The sequence below is a fragment of the Dysidea avara genome, chromosome 8 (assembly GCF_963678975.1).
Source record: "Dysidea avara chromosome 8, odDysAvar1.4, whole genome shotgun sequence".
NCBI classification, from domain to species: Eukaryota; Metazoa; Porifera; class Demospongiae; order Dictyoceratida; family Dysideidae; genus Dysidea; species Dysidea avara.
The window spans coordinates 36,286,855-36,302,661 of NC_089279.1; the positions used below are offsets into that span (position 1 = coordinate 36,286,855).

A 15,807-nucleotide genomic window follows, 5' to 3' on the forward strand; every position below is an offset into this window, starting at 1 on the left:
TGAATCTACCAACTCTTGAACAGCGACGGAACAATTTGAAGCTAGTTATGATGTATAAAATGGTGCATAGACAAGTTCACATCGATAATGGAACCTATTTAATCCCAACAGCAAGCCAAACACGAGGTCACGATCAACGATTTTTGCAGCCACACTCCAGAATTGATTCTTACCTTTACTCTTATTACCCCTCTACAATTAAATTATGGAATAACCTATCTAGCAGTACTGTGGAATCACCTACCTTAAACACATTTAAACTTAATTGTAGCTAAGTACAATCACTATAATTTATTCTTAATTTAATCTGTTGTACTATATACTCCATATGGAGGTTTCTGTACAGTAAACAAATAATAAAAAAATAATGCTGAAAGTGGAAAATTTTGAAATTTGAACAATACAAGATTGAATCTGAGAACATTTTCAATGGAAATTGTGAACCTGAATTAAGTATTGTCATACACAAGTAGATGAATGAAGCCCTTTAAACAGACCAATTCATTTCATTGCATGTATAGGTGCAGGCAGATTTGGAAAAATTCCATAACAGAACCAACTACATGTTTCCAGTGAATGTTCTATTAGAGTAGTTAGCTGACTGCTCTATTAGAGTATCTCGATCTTGTAAACCTCCAATGCTGATTCGGGTCCTTGTTGCATAAATTTTAGCATAAATCCACTGATAATACCTTGGAAAGACGTTTATAAGGTGGTTTTATGAGTATTTGTATTATTAGTGATCATATAATTATGCTATGACAAAATTTCATTATAATACTCTGCATATTGATCAAGTAAAGCCTAAATATGAAGGGGGGGCTTCAGCCCCCAAAGCCCCCCCCTGGATCCGCCCCTGGCCGGTTCGGATGGTTCGGACGAACCCCCCTTTCAGTATGGGGTGCCATCTGTCTCAAAAACCCAAAAATTGAGATCTAAACCAAATATCGTCGATATTTACTAAACATCGACGACATTTTCTAAACATCGACGACATTTGCTAAACATCGCTGACCTTTACTTTTTTTTTTTACTAAACATTGCCGACATTTACTAAACATCGACGACATTTGCTAAACATCGCTGACATTTACTAAACATCGACGACATTGATGACATTTGCTAAACATCGACGATATTCAGCAACTCAGCTGCTTTCGCGTTTTAATTTTCTGCGGATCCTTTACTATAAAATCGAGGGGTCGCCAACGCCCACGCAAAATCACTAAATTGTGTACTGGAGTCCCAATATTTAAGTATTTCAAAGTATTTATAAATACATTATAATTATAATTTCGAAGATGTTTTTACCTCGAGTTTTTGCTAATTATTGTGCAGGAAACACCTAAGAGAGTAGCTGACAGGAGATCAGAGGAACTTCAGAAGAGACAGGTGTACTTAATTGCACTGTCAATTGAAGCGTTCGAGGGCGAAATCGTTGTCCTTGCTCGATAAGTGACTCAAGGGGCTTAAAGTGACTACTCCTCGGACTACCCAGTGCTATCAAGTGATTTCTATCGAGCAGTGATTTCTATCGAGCATGGCTTATAGAAGACTCGCCATGTGGCGGAGCATGTGCAAGTGTATATAGAGCGGCGGCCGTAATTGAACTCATGAACGGACGAAAACGAGAGTAACCTATTTAATACGTGATTGGGATTTGAGATTTCTAAATATTTAATGGATTTCTAATTGGATTTCTGAGATAGTGTTCGGGAGTCCCAAGGTGTTGGCGACCCCTCTTATAAAATAATAATATTATAGGCGCGTACAATACTAATAATTGCTGATTAGCTGCTTGCGACTGTAGCTAGATGAATCATCTGGGGTATTACGTGACTCATTAGGCATTCGGACCTCCTTTAATGCTGCGCATCTATTAAGGCCACACCAAGTCAAACCTTAGTTTCTGGTCACCCGCCCGCATGGAAAACTGGAACCCCAGTTTATGAGGACTATTATTAATATTACAAGCGCTTAAGTGTACGTGACCAAGGACAGTGATTTTTAATCACTGCAAAAGATCGAGATACTCTAATAGAGCAGTCACACTACCCTTAACTCTAATACTAGAATAGACAGATACTACTATAACGTTTTTGACTTGTCCTTGATTAGCTATATAGCTAGCTATTAGTAATGCTTCTGTTGCCAGTAAGTAATTTCAGTACAGTATGTATGTAGCATTGATCACTAGCCTAATGATCAGATATACCATAGCTTTAAACTTTCCTAACAATTCAGATGTAGTTCTCTAATGATGAGTCTAGTAACTCTTCTAGTGGATCTAAACTTGGACTTCCTTATCACTGATCACTGATATACTGACTAGAAATCCGGTAACGTTTGGTGAGCTCAAACTTCAACTATTCCATGGTTACATAATTGCAAGTATGGTCCTAAATTAGCAAGTGCATGACATCCCTTAGTTAAAACATTAACTTAGCTTTCCCACATGATCACTGAAAAACACTAGCCTGGAGCACTCAACAACTCAACTCAAAACTTTGACAGCTACTTTACTCAAGGTTTACTGTATAGAAGGCTGGAAACGTATGCATATATAGTTGGCTAAGACTTCACATTTGAAAGAGTTTCTGATGATGTGTTAATATAGCTTTGGATTTTTATTAGCTAGCTAATAAATAATAATTTCCTGACATAGCTAATGAAACATTTCATTTGTAAAGCAAAAGTAGCTACATGAGCAGACCTTTTCTTAGTGTTAGCTACACATTGTTGTGCTCAGCAGTGTAGCTAGCCATCAACAATTTTTCTGGTGCATTTTGTAGAAGCATAATTAACTACTTATGCTATAAGAATGTTGGTTAAGCTTGGTTGTAAACTCAATATGAAATGGGTAAATTGAGCAAAATTAATAACATTACAGTATTACTGGTGTATATGTAAGAGTCTATGATAGTCCTGAAGTCCTGATCATCCGCCCGCCCGCATCCTTTTGTTGGCTAGGGAGTGACCAGAAACTAAGGTATGACTTGGAGTGTCCTAAGGTCAATGTTGCTGTGTTGGCGACGAGTTGGACTGAGAGGAAGGAACTCATCAGTGAGGATACGAGGTATGGGGTTAGCCTCTAAAGCTGTTATTATTATTGTTAATTAGCAAAGCCCACTAGGGGCAACACGCTAATGAGCATTACAATCACATATATTATATTACTTACAGCGTTCTTAAATGTTTCAAGATCTATTGTGTCGATGTTAGGAATTTGAAGGGAGTTCCATTGAATAATTGTTCGAGGGAGGAAGGAGTATTTGTACACATCAACTCTTGTTTGCAATTGAGTTAGCTTGAGAGGATGTTGAGCACGGGTGGAGGACACTGGAGTTGGTGACGGTAAGCAATGATCAGGTATTGCTAGTAAGTTCCTGACAATCTTGAATAGGAAGGTGAGTCTAGCAATTGTTCTTCTGTTTTGAAGTGTAGGCCATTCAAGACTGGTTAACATGTCTGTGATGCTATCATGGTTTTGGTTAGATCTGTGCCAGGGTTTGTTCAAAATGAAACGAGCAGCGTGGTGTTGAATCATTTCTAGTTTACTAATACTAGTGTGATGATAGGGGTCCCAGATGGTTGAGCAGTATTCTAATGATGGTAAGAGCAATTGTTTGTAGACGTGTTCTTTAATTTCTGATGGTGCATTGTGGAGATTTCTTTTTAAGAATCCAAGGAGTCAATTTGCCTTGTTACAGATGTAATTGTGATGTGAGGATCCCATGATAACTTGTGGTGGAGACGGATTCCAAGGTAATTGTGTTCTAATACTGTAGCCAGTGGAATGTCGGACATTTTGTATGTGAAAGTACTCTTGTTATGGTGTGTTGTTATCTGTAAAATTTTACATTTGGAGATGTTAAATTCCATCATCCAGTCAGTTGCCCATCTTGTCAGTGAGTTTAAATCATCTTGAAGTATTTTATGGTCTTGTGGTGTTTTAATGGTTTTGTAAATAAGGATATCATCTGCAAAAAGACGGATCTCACTTTGGATGTTGGCAATGATGTCATTGATATAAATCAAGAATAGAACTGGTCCAAGAACAGACCCTTGGGGAACACCTGTAAATGTGACAGCATGTACACTGCACGTTTTTCACTTTTCAATGTTCCAGTGACAGAACTCAGTCTGGCAGAGGCAGACTCTCACGTGAACGAGGGTCTAGAGACTCTATAGCATACAGGATTTGTGCACAATGACAGCTACATACTTTAATTTGTGCATGCGTGGTGTATGTTGGGTTGCCTTGTGTGGCCAGACCAATTTGGTAGGGAGAAGAAGGGATCTATATAGTACAGTTCAAATCTTGGTTTATACTGGTCTTGACACTACCCATTTACATGTAGTGTTATTACATGGCAATTTAAATTAGTTGTTTCATGGGCTTGACTGACCCAGGTGAATAACCACCTAACATATTTTCAAAACCTAGCTCAAAAATGCACTATATGTATATGGCTGCAAATGAGTTGCTGTCTCATTGATACCATACCCCATTCTTGTATTTTGTTTTTATACTTTTATATGCCGACCTAGATTTGTTTCCTGTTAGTGCAGTGATGTACTATTATCATGCTATAATAAATATTTGTGACAAAATCAGTCTTATATATACACAAGCCTATCTTCATATGGACATCAATACAGCATTTTAAAAATGTGTATGCATCACTTTGTATACTGTACTTTACCTACACTGCTGTACTATTATTATTATTATGATAATTGCAAACCTCGCAAGCGAGTATGTAAGTGCAATATATGTACAAAATTAATTAATATTAAGTAAGTAAGTAAAAGAGTCAGTTGAAGTAGCGTTAACTATTTCAGTTGGTAATTTGTTCCATAATGCAATGGTGGCTGGGAAAAAGCTAAACTTGTATGGATCAATCCGTGTAAAGGGTACAGTAAGTTTGTAATCATGGCCTCTACAGTAATTCCTGGATTGTAGTTGATATAGTTAGGCCACACCAAGTCAAACCTTAGTTTCTGGTCACCCGCCCGCATGGTAAACCTGGAACCCTAGTTTATGAGGACTATTATTATTATTACAGGTGCTTAAGTGCATGTGACCCAGCAAGACACTTATTTTTTTACTGCAAAAGATCGAGATACTCTAATAGAGCAGTCAGGGATTCCAATAGAGCAGTCACACTACTCTTAACTCTAATATTAGGTATATATGCCACACTAATAAAATGTTTCTAACTATAGCTAGTTTTTTCCTTGATTATATAGCTGTTCAGATTATAACTGTTACTAATGCTTCTGTAACCAAAGTAATTTCAGTAGCATTAACTACTAGCCCATGCAGGTGGGCCATAGCTTTAACTTTATAATTCAAATGTAGTCATCTAATGATTAGTCTAGTAACTTCAAATTCCTTATCACTGAACACTGCAGGGGTATGGAAAGCCGGCAACATTCGGTGAGCTTAAACTTAAACTTTTCCATAACTAAAATTAGATTGGCAAGTAGAAACCCTTATAGTTTAAACATTCCCAGATGATCACTAAAAAACACTAGTCTGGAGCACTCAATGATTCAAAACTTTGACAGTTACTTTTCTCAAGGTTTGCTGAATAGAAGGCTGGAAACACATAGCTAGTGGGCTAAGACTTCACATTTGAATGAAGAATTTCTGATGTGAAAATAGAAGTTAAATTTCATTTTGGATCATGATCATTTGAACAACTTAGCTATAAGTCATAGTAATACTTTCCTGACATAGCTAATGAGACATTTATTTCACTTGGAAAGCATAAGTAGCTACATGAGCAAAACATTTCCTATAGTATATTCTAAATAAATAAATAAATATACTTAAATGCTATACATCAGTGTATAGCTAGCCATGATCCATCAACAACTTTCCTAGTGCATTTTTTGCCGAAGCACAACTACTTATGTTGTTGGTTAAGTTTGACTAAAAACAAAATCAACATGAATTTGCTAAATTGAGTAAATAATAATATCATACAGTATATTGTCACAGTAGAGTCTATAGTCCTGAAGTCCTGATCATCCGCCCGCCCGCATCCATTTGTAGGCTTGGGAGTGACCAGAAACTAAGGTATGACTTGGAGTGGCCTTAGGTAGTTTTAAGTCTATTATATGGTGGGTAATCTTATACATCATTTGTAATCTGAGAGTATCTCTACGGCTGTGCAGGCTGTTCCATCTTAGTGTATTTATCATCTCAGTAACACTACTCGTATATCGGTAATCGCCATTTACAAATCTTGCTGCTCGTCGCTGTACCGATTCCAGTTTATCGATGTTACATTTAGTATGGGGGGCCCAGGAACAAGCAGCATATTCTAAAATTGGTCGAACATACATTAGATAAGCATCAGATTTCATTTCACATTTACATGAAGACAAGTTCCTTTTTAAGAAAGCTAGAGCACTGTTTGCTTTTTTACACACCGAGTCAATATGCTTGTTAAAATTTAGCTTGCAGGAATCGATGACAATTCCCAAATATTTAGCTTCATTTACATTTTCAAGAAAGTGATTATACAATGTATAGGAGAAAGTACCATACACAAGGAAATTTTGATGCAAGAAAAATTTGACGAATTCACATTTCAGCAGATTTGATGAATAAAGTGTTGACGAAATTAAAAAATTGTAGACAAAACCTGTACTTTTAAAGACATTTGACGAACTTAAGTTTGATGAATTTAACTGATTCGTCGATTTTGTTAATTTTTTCTATTGTCAAAATTTCCTTCGTACGGTATGCAAGGTGACTAATGTACTGTGAATGCTAGCTAGCTATTGGCCTTCTTATTCCAAAGATACCTATCTGTACGTGTCTTAATACGATACAACAGACAGTCATCTGCAAATTAGGCGACAAGTAGATTTAATACAGCTGGGAAAGTCATTTATAAAAACAAGAACAGTAAGGGTCCCAATACAGAGCACACTGGTAAGGCCAGGCCAATTTGATGGACAGTTTATCGTCCGGGATATTTGAAAAAGTCATGCGGGTGGGAGGTCATTTTTCATATTTCATAATTTTTTTAACATGGAAAAACATTTAAAAAGTAGCTTCACACAGTTGCTAGCTACTTTAACAATGATTGCAGAGCTTATTTGATTACGTCACTGTTAATACTTAGCTATTCGTTTATACAATCTCTCTTTAGAAATCCATTTATTGAATGTACTAATAAGTCCAGGCTGGGAATAATCGTCACGTGTGTTGCACACAACATGTTTTAATACACAAAAACGAGTTCAGAAGCGTAAGCAATGATTATCACGTGAGAAATAATGAATTATGAAATTATTGCTCTATTCCTAAAAACCCATGCGGGCGGTGACGATAAACTGTGAATTAATTTGGCCTGGCCTAACGTTGACAGCTTCTGAAATAGAACCATCACAAAAAAACTTACTATTTACGGTTGTTAAAAAAGACCAAATACAGTTAATTGTCTCTCTGGTAATTCCATAGTACCTTAACTTTAACAGCAAGAGTTTATGGGAAACCTTGTCGAATGCCTTGCTGAAATCCAGTAGTATGCAATCAGTTTGTGCTTTGTCATTTAAACTGGATGCTAAGTCATGGACAGTTAATAGTAGTTGAAGATCAGCAGAATGTTTTTGGTAGAAGCCAAACTGATTGGTTGAGAGGATATTGTTACATTCTAAATGCCCCATCACATGCAATTAAATAATGTGCTTGAGAGCTGACTGTTTTATTAGAATATATTTTGTGACTGCTCTATTAGAGTATATCAAATCAGTAAAAATAAGAGTACTGTACATTTGATATCAAATGCAGCATTATGCATAGTGTGTTCATGTTTTGCTGTACGTATTTCTTACATTCACATTGCTTTAAAATCTTGTATTATATGCTGGCATAATACTTGATGCTTTTGCTAGCTTGTTAATATACAATCATGCCATCATAATTGGCACAAGCACATTAATTTTTAAAAGATATTAGCGTTTATAAAATACAAGTGCACCTGTAGCTTATAGCAGTACCTTCCTATTGTAGTTACTACACAGTAAAAAGAAAGTGTTCGAGCACCCCTACATCTATTCTTAGATGGCCTTCTGTAATAAAGCACATTTTATCTGTGCTTGGAAGCTACTGAGTTACACATGTGTACAGTACTTATGTATTTTGTACTGATATTAAACATTAACATGTTTAACCTTTTATTAATTAAAATAGTACGAAGTATGCAACCATTGAAATCACTACAGCAGATCTTTGGTGACAATCAATTTCACCATTGCCAAAGTTTCTCAAGTAGTGGAACAAAGAATTAAGCATATTACTAAATGGTGCAGTGTCAGTGTAAGATTCTACTCCACTGTATTTGCTTCGTATGTAGGTCTACCTAGTATGCAGTTGCTCATCAACTCGCTATGGATGATCCACAGTCAGAGCTCAGAAATGTACTGTTTTGGGTTTCTTTTGTGATTTGTTAGAATGTCCGCATCAAGTTTGTGAGTGTATACCAGGAGACAACTAAAAAGGAAAGAACAAAAAAACATAATATAGTGAGGCTAGACTTTAGTGACATCACACAATGCACATGTGTGTTTTTCAGTTTGCTGTACAGATGTAAAAAACTGCACTATAGCTGTTTGAAATTACAGCTGTTGATTTACACACAATATGTCTCATGTTTGAAAATTGTTGACTCTTAAAACTGGGAAAAAACTGTGATGATTTATTGCCATTGACTTTGAAAATTGTAGCAGCCTGCTGCTGAGTACTGACAGGGTAGCAAAAGGTAGAAGCAGTACTTTCAAGTATTAATTAAAAATTCTCATTCACTTTAAACTTTTCACACTGATACAGTAGATAGGTAGGTGTTCATTGACACAAACTGGAATCATTTTGCACTTTGTAATTCAACTGTACAGCCTCTGACTCACACATTGCTCTACAGGACTAAGGGACCTGTGAAATAACTTTGAAATCTCCCTTATCTGGACCTCTTTTATCCAGGCCCAGACAGTCCAAATTAGTCACATGCATGTGGCCTGTAGTCTATTGACAATAAGATGTTTACGTGTTAGGTGGCTTGTTGATTCTAACTACCACTTGGTTGCTAGGTGATAAAAAAATTTACAACCCAGGGGAGTGACCACGAATGCTTTGTAGTTACTTCCCCTTCTACCCACTAAAATGTATAGTAGCAATAGTAACATATATTGCAGAACAGTTAGCTTTACTATATTAGCCAGTTACGGATATTTCTGAGATAAGGACAGTATACCAGACTACCTGGATAAGAGAGGTTCCACTGTACCTGCTATAAAATAAATTACATGGATGACTCTATAGCAAATAAAATTCTTCAATTATCCCTGTTGCCTCTCTATAATGTTGATGATTCTATCAGAGTAATTTAATATTGACTGCTCTACTAGAGTATCTTGATCTAAGTTACCAATATTAAAATTCCTTGAGGGTGAATTAAAAGCATGCAACCAATAATGCAAAACTGGCAATCAAGCTAAACAAGTTGCTCTACCTTTGAGTTGGGAGACCAGGCAGCAAATTTCTAGAACTACCCTTGTGTGTAGCTAGTTGACAAGTTTCAGAATTTCATCTTTGCAGGCAAGTCCATATTATATTGTTTGGTTGGGAAATTTGACTAAATAAAAAGTACTGGTCTGGCAAGAGCACTCAAATTGTGGCCTGCTGAGATTCATATGAATATTACAACAAGCTATTTTATTAGTTTAATTTTGTGTATTGATCTGTTATGTACCTATCAATGTAATCCCCGACTACCACTAATACGGGCTGAGGTGGGGGAAGGTAGGGATTTGCATCACTGAAAATTACAATTCCCCACCTACTGGGGACATACTGGCAATGCAAACCATGACCAAGTCTCGACTTGTAGCCCCCGGAAATACTGGGGCTAGGAGGGGATTCGTACGGTTGTGTGGCGTTGGTCTAGTGATGAGTTAGTTCGAGTGGATTCTAGTACGAACGTAGTAGCTAGCACCCGAGACACTCCTTCCTAATTAACCTGAAAGCACACACCTTAGCTGTCTGAGTGAATTTCTTTAGTGAAGATAGATCCCCACTATGTCAGAGAAATTTAGCGATCAATTCCCCCACCATCCCCTACCCTCAGCCCGTATCAGTGGTAGTCGGGAATTACATTGATAGGTGCATTACAGTCCTGTAAAGCATTAATAAACAACTAAATAAAACACTATAGTCCAGTCATTTTATGGTTTAACCTTTAACTAATTGCAACACAAATGGTTTCAACAGTTTCTAGCACAGAAAAATGTGCTCTATAACATATCAAAAGTCCCGGAAAATCCCATAAGGGGAAGTGACCTTTTGCATGACCTTTTTTGCCATTTTTAGCAAAAAATTAGGATTTGTGCTTCTATTTCAGCTGTACATTATCCAAACTATTTATATTTGGTATCAAATGATTGCTCTCACTATAAGGAACAAGATGACACTTGTTTGGTATCCATAGCTTAATCTGTTCTAAAGTTATCATCATTTTACTGGACAAAACTAATATTATTTAGTCCCGCCCACGCACTTAATTAAATTTTGGTTTAAGCTATTTATTTGCTTGTCTAATGATAGTTTTCCCATGGCAAGGGACTATTTTCATAACAGAGGGTCATAATGAAGACTATAAGGTACATGTGTTACCATGGAAACCGAGAAATAGCATAGCTTTATATACAATTCGGTTGTTTTCATTCTCCATTGTCATGAAGATGGATTTAATTCTTTACAACTCGAAACCTGACATTGTACAAGTTAAGTTAGGTACATACACAATGACACACGTTAACCATGGCCGTGGTAGGGGAAAATCTATTCCCTTGTGTATATAAATGGTAAGTTTCGCTTTCATTCAGCTAGTGTTGGTATCTGAATCATCTTCTTCATGGATTGAGGTGTCTGAGTTGGTGCAGCCTGTTCCCTTGCAGTTGCCACAAACAGAAGAGCATTTCACCTTGTATTTCTTGCAAGTGCATCTCATGCTGCTGCAGCCAGTGTGGCAGTTACATCTAATCATTTTCAACAGCTCATCTGGAGCAGGTGATAGATCAGTTAGCACAGGCATCAGTTTACCATCATAGTCTTTCTACCCCCATGCAGTTGGCTGCATTTCACTGGCATCACCTTTCCACTCTTGTGTTTGGAATTATACACGGAAACTGTGATATTCAGCAGCAGCTGAAGTAGGTGGCAAAGTTTGTGGAAGAACAACTGTAGTGTTTTTAGCTACCTATTCACAAAACGCTTGTATTGGAGAGAGTTTAATCCTTCCTTTGGACTTCCACTGTATAAATCCACTAGTGCTTGCTCTCCTGCAGCCACGGTGTCATTTGGTGTAGATGCTACTGCACTGAACACTTTGGCCTGCATTTGAAAGTATTTACTGGACTTTACCTTTCCCAATGTCATATAGCTGTGGTGTTGTGCCACATCCAAGTATTGCATGTAGGAAGAGAATGTTGTATATAGCATATAAAAGCCAAGTTTCTCTTTGACAGCAGTTATGTTCCACACCCTGGGTTTCATAGTGGCTTTTTTGGCTCTGATTTGAAAAATATGTTGTGTGATTCCAAGCAGGCATGATAACACAGCAATACAAGAAGATCGGTGTCATCACCAACTAGCACAGTGTCTGCTACTCTGGCTAATTCTACTGCTTTTTTGTAATGTACAATCATCACATCAGCATCTCCTGAAGCATGGTATACTTTACAATTTCTTTCCAAGAAGCAGCTAAGCATATTAATGAACTGATACTTGTTGGTGCTGTTCAATAAAAAGTACCCTTCTTCATGTTCAGCTTCGTATCTTTGGTGAATGACACAGCTACTCCAGAGTACCCTTTGGCCCTCCTCAGATGTACCATATCTTTTGTTGATGACCTCTCACATGTCATTCACCAAAGATACGAAGCTGAACATGAAGAAGGGTACTTTTTTGAACAGCACCAACAAGTAGCAGTTCATTAATATGCTTAGCTGCTTCTTGGAAAGAAATTGTAAAGTGTACCATACTTCAGGAGATGCTGATGTGATGATTGTTAAAAAGCTGTAGAATTAGCCAGAGTAGCAGACGCTGTGCTAGTTGGCGATGACACCGATCTTCTTGTATTGTTGTGCTATCATGCCTGCTTGGAATCACACAACATATTTTTCAAACCAGAGCCACTATGTAACCTAGGGTGTGGAACATAATTGCTGTCAAAGAGAAACTTGGCTTTGAAATATGCTACAAAGTTCTCTTCCTGCATGCAATACTTGGATGTGACACAACACCACAGCTATATGACATTGGGAAAGGTAAAGTCCAGTAAATACTTTCAAATGCAGGCCAAAGTGTTCAGTGCAGTAGCATCTACACCAAATGACACCGTGGCTGCAGGAGAGCAAGTACTAGTGGATTTATACAGTGGAAGTCCAAAGGAAGGATTAAACTCTCTCCAATACAAGCGTTTTGGTGAATAGGTAGCTAAAAACACTACAGTTGTTCTTCCACAAACTTTGCCACCTACTTCAGCTGCTGCTAAATATCACAGTTTCCGTGTATAATTCCAAACACAAGAGTGGAAAGGTGATGCCAGTGAAATGCAGCCAACTGCATGGGGGTAGAAAGACTATGATGGTAAACTGATGCCTGTGCTAACTGATCTATCACCTGCTCCAGATGAGCTGTTGAAAATGATTAGATGTAACTGCCACACTGACTGCAGCAGCACGAGATGCACTTGCAAGAAATACAAGGTGAAATGCTCTTCTGTTTGTGGCAACTGCAAGGGAACAGGCTGCACCAACTCAGACACCTCAATCCATGAAGAAGATGATACAGATACTAACACTAGCTGAATAAAAGCGAAACTTACCATTTATATACACAAGGGAATAGATTTTCCCCTACCACGGCCATGGTTAACGTGTGTCATTATGTATGTATCTAACTTAACTTGTACAATGTCAGGTTTCGAGTTGTAAAGAATTAAATCCATCTTCATGACAATGGAGAATGAAAACAACTAAATTGTATATAAAGCTATGCTATTTCTCGGTTTCCATGGTAACACATGCACCTTCTAGTCTTCATTATGACCCTCTGTTATGAAAATAGTCCCTTGCCATGGGAAAACTATCATTAGACAAACAATAAATAGCTTAAACCAAAATTTAATTAAGTGCGTGGGCGGGACTAAATAATATTAGTTTTGTCCAGTAAAATGATGATAACTTTAGAACAGATTAAGCTATGGACACCAAACAAGTGTCATCTTGTTCCTTATAGTGAGAACAATCATTTGATACCAAATATAAATAGTTTGGATAATGTATAGCTGAAATAGAAGCACAAATCCTAATTTTTTTGCTAAAAATGGCAAAAAAGGTGATGCAAAAGGTCACTTTCCCCACTATGGGGCATTTGACGATCGTTCAGTAAGCACCCAAATATTGTTTGTTGTAACTTCCTTCGCTATGTCAAATCCCGAGTAAATCCCGCATTGCAACTGGGGCCAACGGTGGGGATTTGACACGATAGGTTTGCCCTACTATGGGGCATTTGACATTCGGCTGTGTCAAATCCCCACTATAGCCCCATATATGCCCGAGGGGGGGGGGGGGGGGGGGGTAGTGGGGCAATACATTGATGCTACAAACCTACAAGGTGATAAAGTATTAAATGGACCAACTTTATTTTCCCGAGTTAATCACTCTGGATCTTCGTACAGTGTAGTGGCATGCCAGTCTAATTTTCACTTTGTCAGTCAGTCAGATAATCCGTCACAAGCTTACAAATTCTGCTAACGGGAAAGGTGTAGAGTTGGGATTTCGTGCCAATACATGGCGTTTGAATTTCTCCGGCTGAAATGAGTGAGCTCGTCATACTATGCCAGCCGGTGTGCTAGGACTGCAGCACAGACTTTGGCTGATGTAAGTAACTGTGACACATTGTATTTGTACTAAAATATTCACAATATAGTTCTACTGGATTGTGGGCAAATTTATTGGAGTACAGTTGTGGCATGTGCGATGATGCTCGACGAAATACTTCCATTGATAACTGGTAGCAATCAGTAATGAAGTAGTTATGTAGCTAGTTACATAAGCTGTAATAATACAACACCGTATGTTGGCTAGCCCATCATTGGGTCATTAGCCTTTTGTGCAATCATGAACAATGTCGAGTGTTTTGTGGGGGTGTCTGTCCCCCCACCACCGTCTGGCTAGCTACGCCCCTGACTCCCAGTGACAGCGGACAGTATTATATTCAATAATGCTGTCACTGAGAGTATTGGCACCCAGGGATGAAAAGTGAAACACGTGCAGTATACAAATTGTCACATTTACAACTGAAAAGGTAACTCCATACCTCACATCCTTAGTTACAGATGAGATCAGTTCCTCTCGTCGCCAATGACAGCAACATTGATCTTAATAAACGCGCAGCAATTATTTCCATTTTTTATTTTTATTTTATTTTTATTTTAACTGCTTTTTAATGCAGGCAAGGCCTGCATTAATGGTCTGTGGGCAACTGGTGTCCACAGCCAGAAAAAGTATACGTACAACTTACAATTACAATTGAATGTATAAAATTACAATCAAATTAAGTTAGCTGGCTAAGGTTATTACATACATTTACATTTGGTATATAGTTGAACTATCCTATAATTTTAAAACTTACATGTGTATTTAATAATAAACTTACTTATATAGCTAAGTACTTATTTTAAGAGAGAGCAAGAAGAAGAAAAAAAAAAAAGATTAATTACTGCTGAAGTTTGGTGGGCGAGGAGACTTGGAGCAGGTACTACAAGGGCAAACAAAGTGCATACTGTGGGGATTGTCAGAGTTAACATTAAAGGTCATGGACTCATCCGAATGAAAACAAGCCTAATGAGTCACGCATAGCACCACAGATGGTTCATCTACAGTCACAAGCAGCTACCGTACGCAAGGAAATTTTGACGTCAAAAAAATTTGACGAATTTAGACTTCAGCAGATTTGACGAATAAAATGTTGACGAAAATCAAGAAATTGTAGGCAAACCTGTACTTTATAAACATTTGACGAATTTTAAATTTGACGAATTAAACCAATTCGTCAAATTTTTTGACGTCAAAATTTCCTTGCGTACGGTAATCAGCAATTAGTATTTACAAGCATAAGCGCCTGTAATATTATTATACTGAAGGATTCGCAGAAAATTAAAACGCAAAAGCAGGTGAATTGTTAAATATCGTCGATGTTTAGCAAATGTCATCAATGTTTAGTAAATGTCGTCGATGTTTAGTAAATATTGTCGATGTTTAGTAAATGTCATCGATGTTTAGTAAATATCATTGATGTTTAGCAAAAGTCGTCGATGTTTAGCTAAATGTCGTCGATATTTAGCAAATGTCGTCGATGTTTAGTAAATATCGACGATATTTAGTTTAGATCTCAATTTTTGGGGTTTTGAGACAAATGGCACCCATACAGATCTCTATGAGTAGAAACTTTAGATATTACATTGTTGCCTATAGAGGATGTTTTGCAGGTGAGGTTTTATTAAAGGACATGAATAAAATTTTGGAAAGACTGAACAGTAGATCAGAGTTGATACTCCATCCATCTAGATTATCTACGTCCTTTTATTTTGCAGATCTAGACTGTCATTTATATCAGTTATAGTCTTAAAGCATTTTGTGTTGTCTGCAAATAGTAGTAATATTGAAGTAAATACATGGTCTGGTAGATCATTAATGCAGACAAGAAACAGTAGAGGGCCCAAG

General features: G+C 37.4%; 1 long non-coding RNA gene across 1 annotated transcript; it reads right to left on the reverse strand.

Annotated features, from left to right (window-relative positions):
- Positions 1-8,294: 8,294 nt before the first annotated feature.
- LOC136264073 (uncharacterized) lies at positions 8,295-14,492 on the reverse strand. Its single transcript, XR_010704946.1, has 2 exons — positions 14,402-14,492; positions 8,295-8,515 (listed from the first exon to the last, which is right to left on the reverse strand). It is a non-coding gene; the product is annotated as an uncharacterized lncRNA (long non-coding RNA).
- Positions 14,493-15,807: the final 1,315 nt, after the last annotated feature.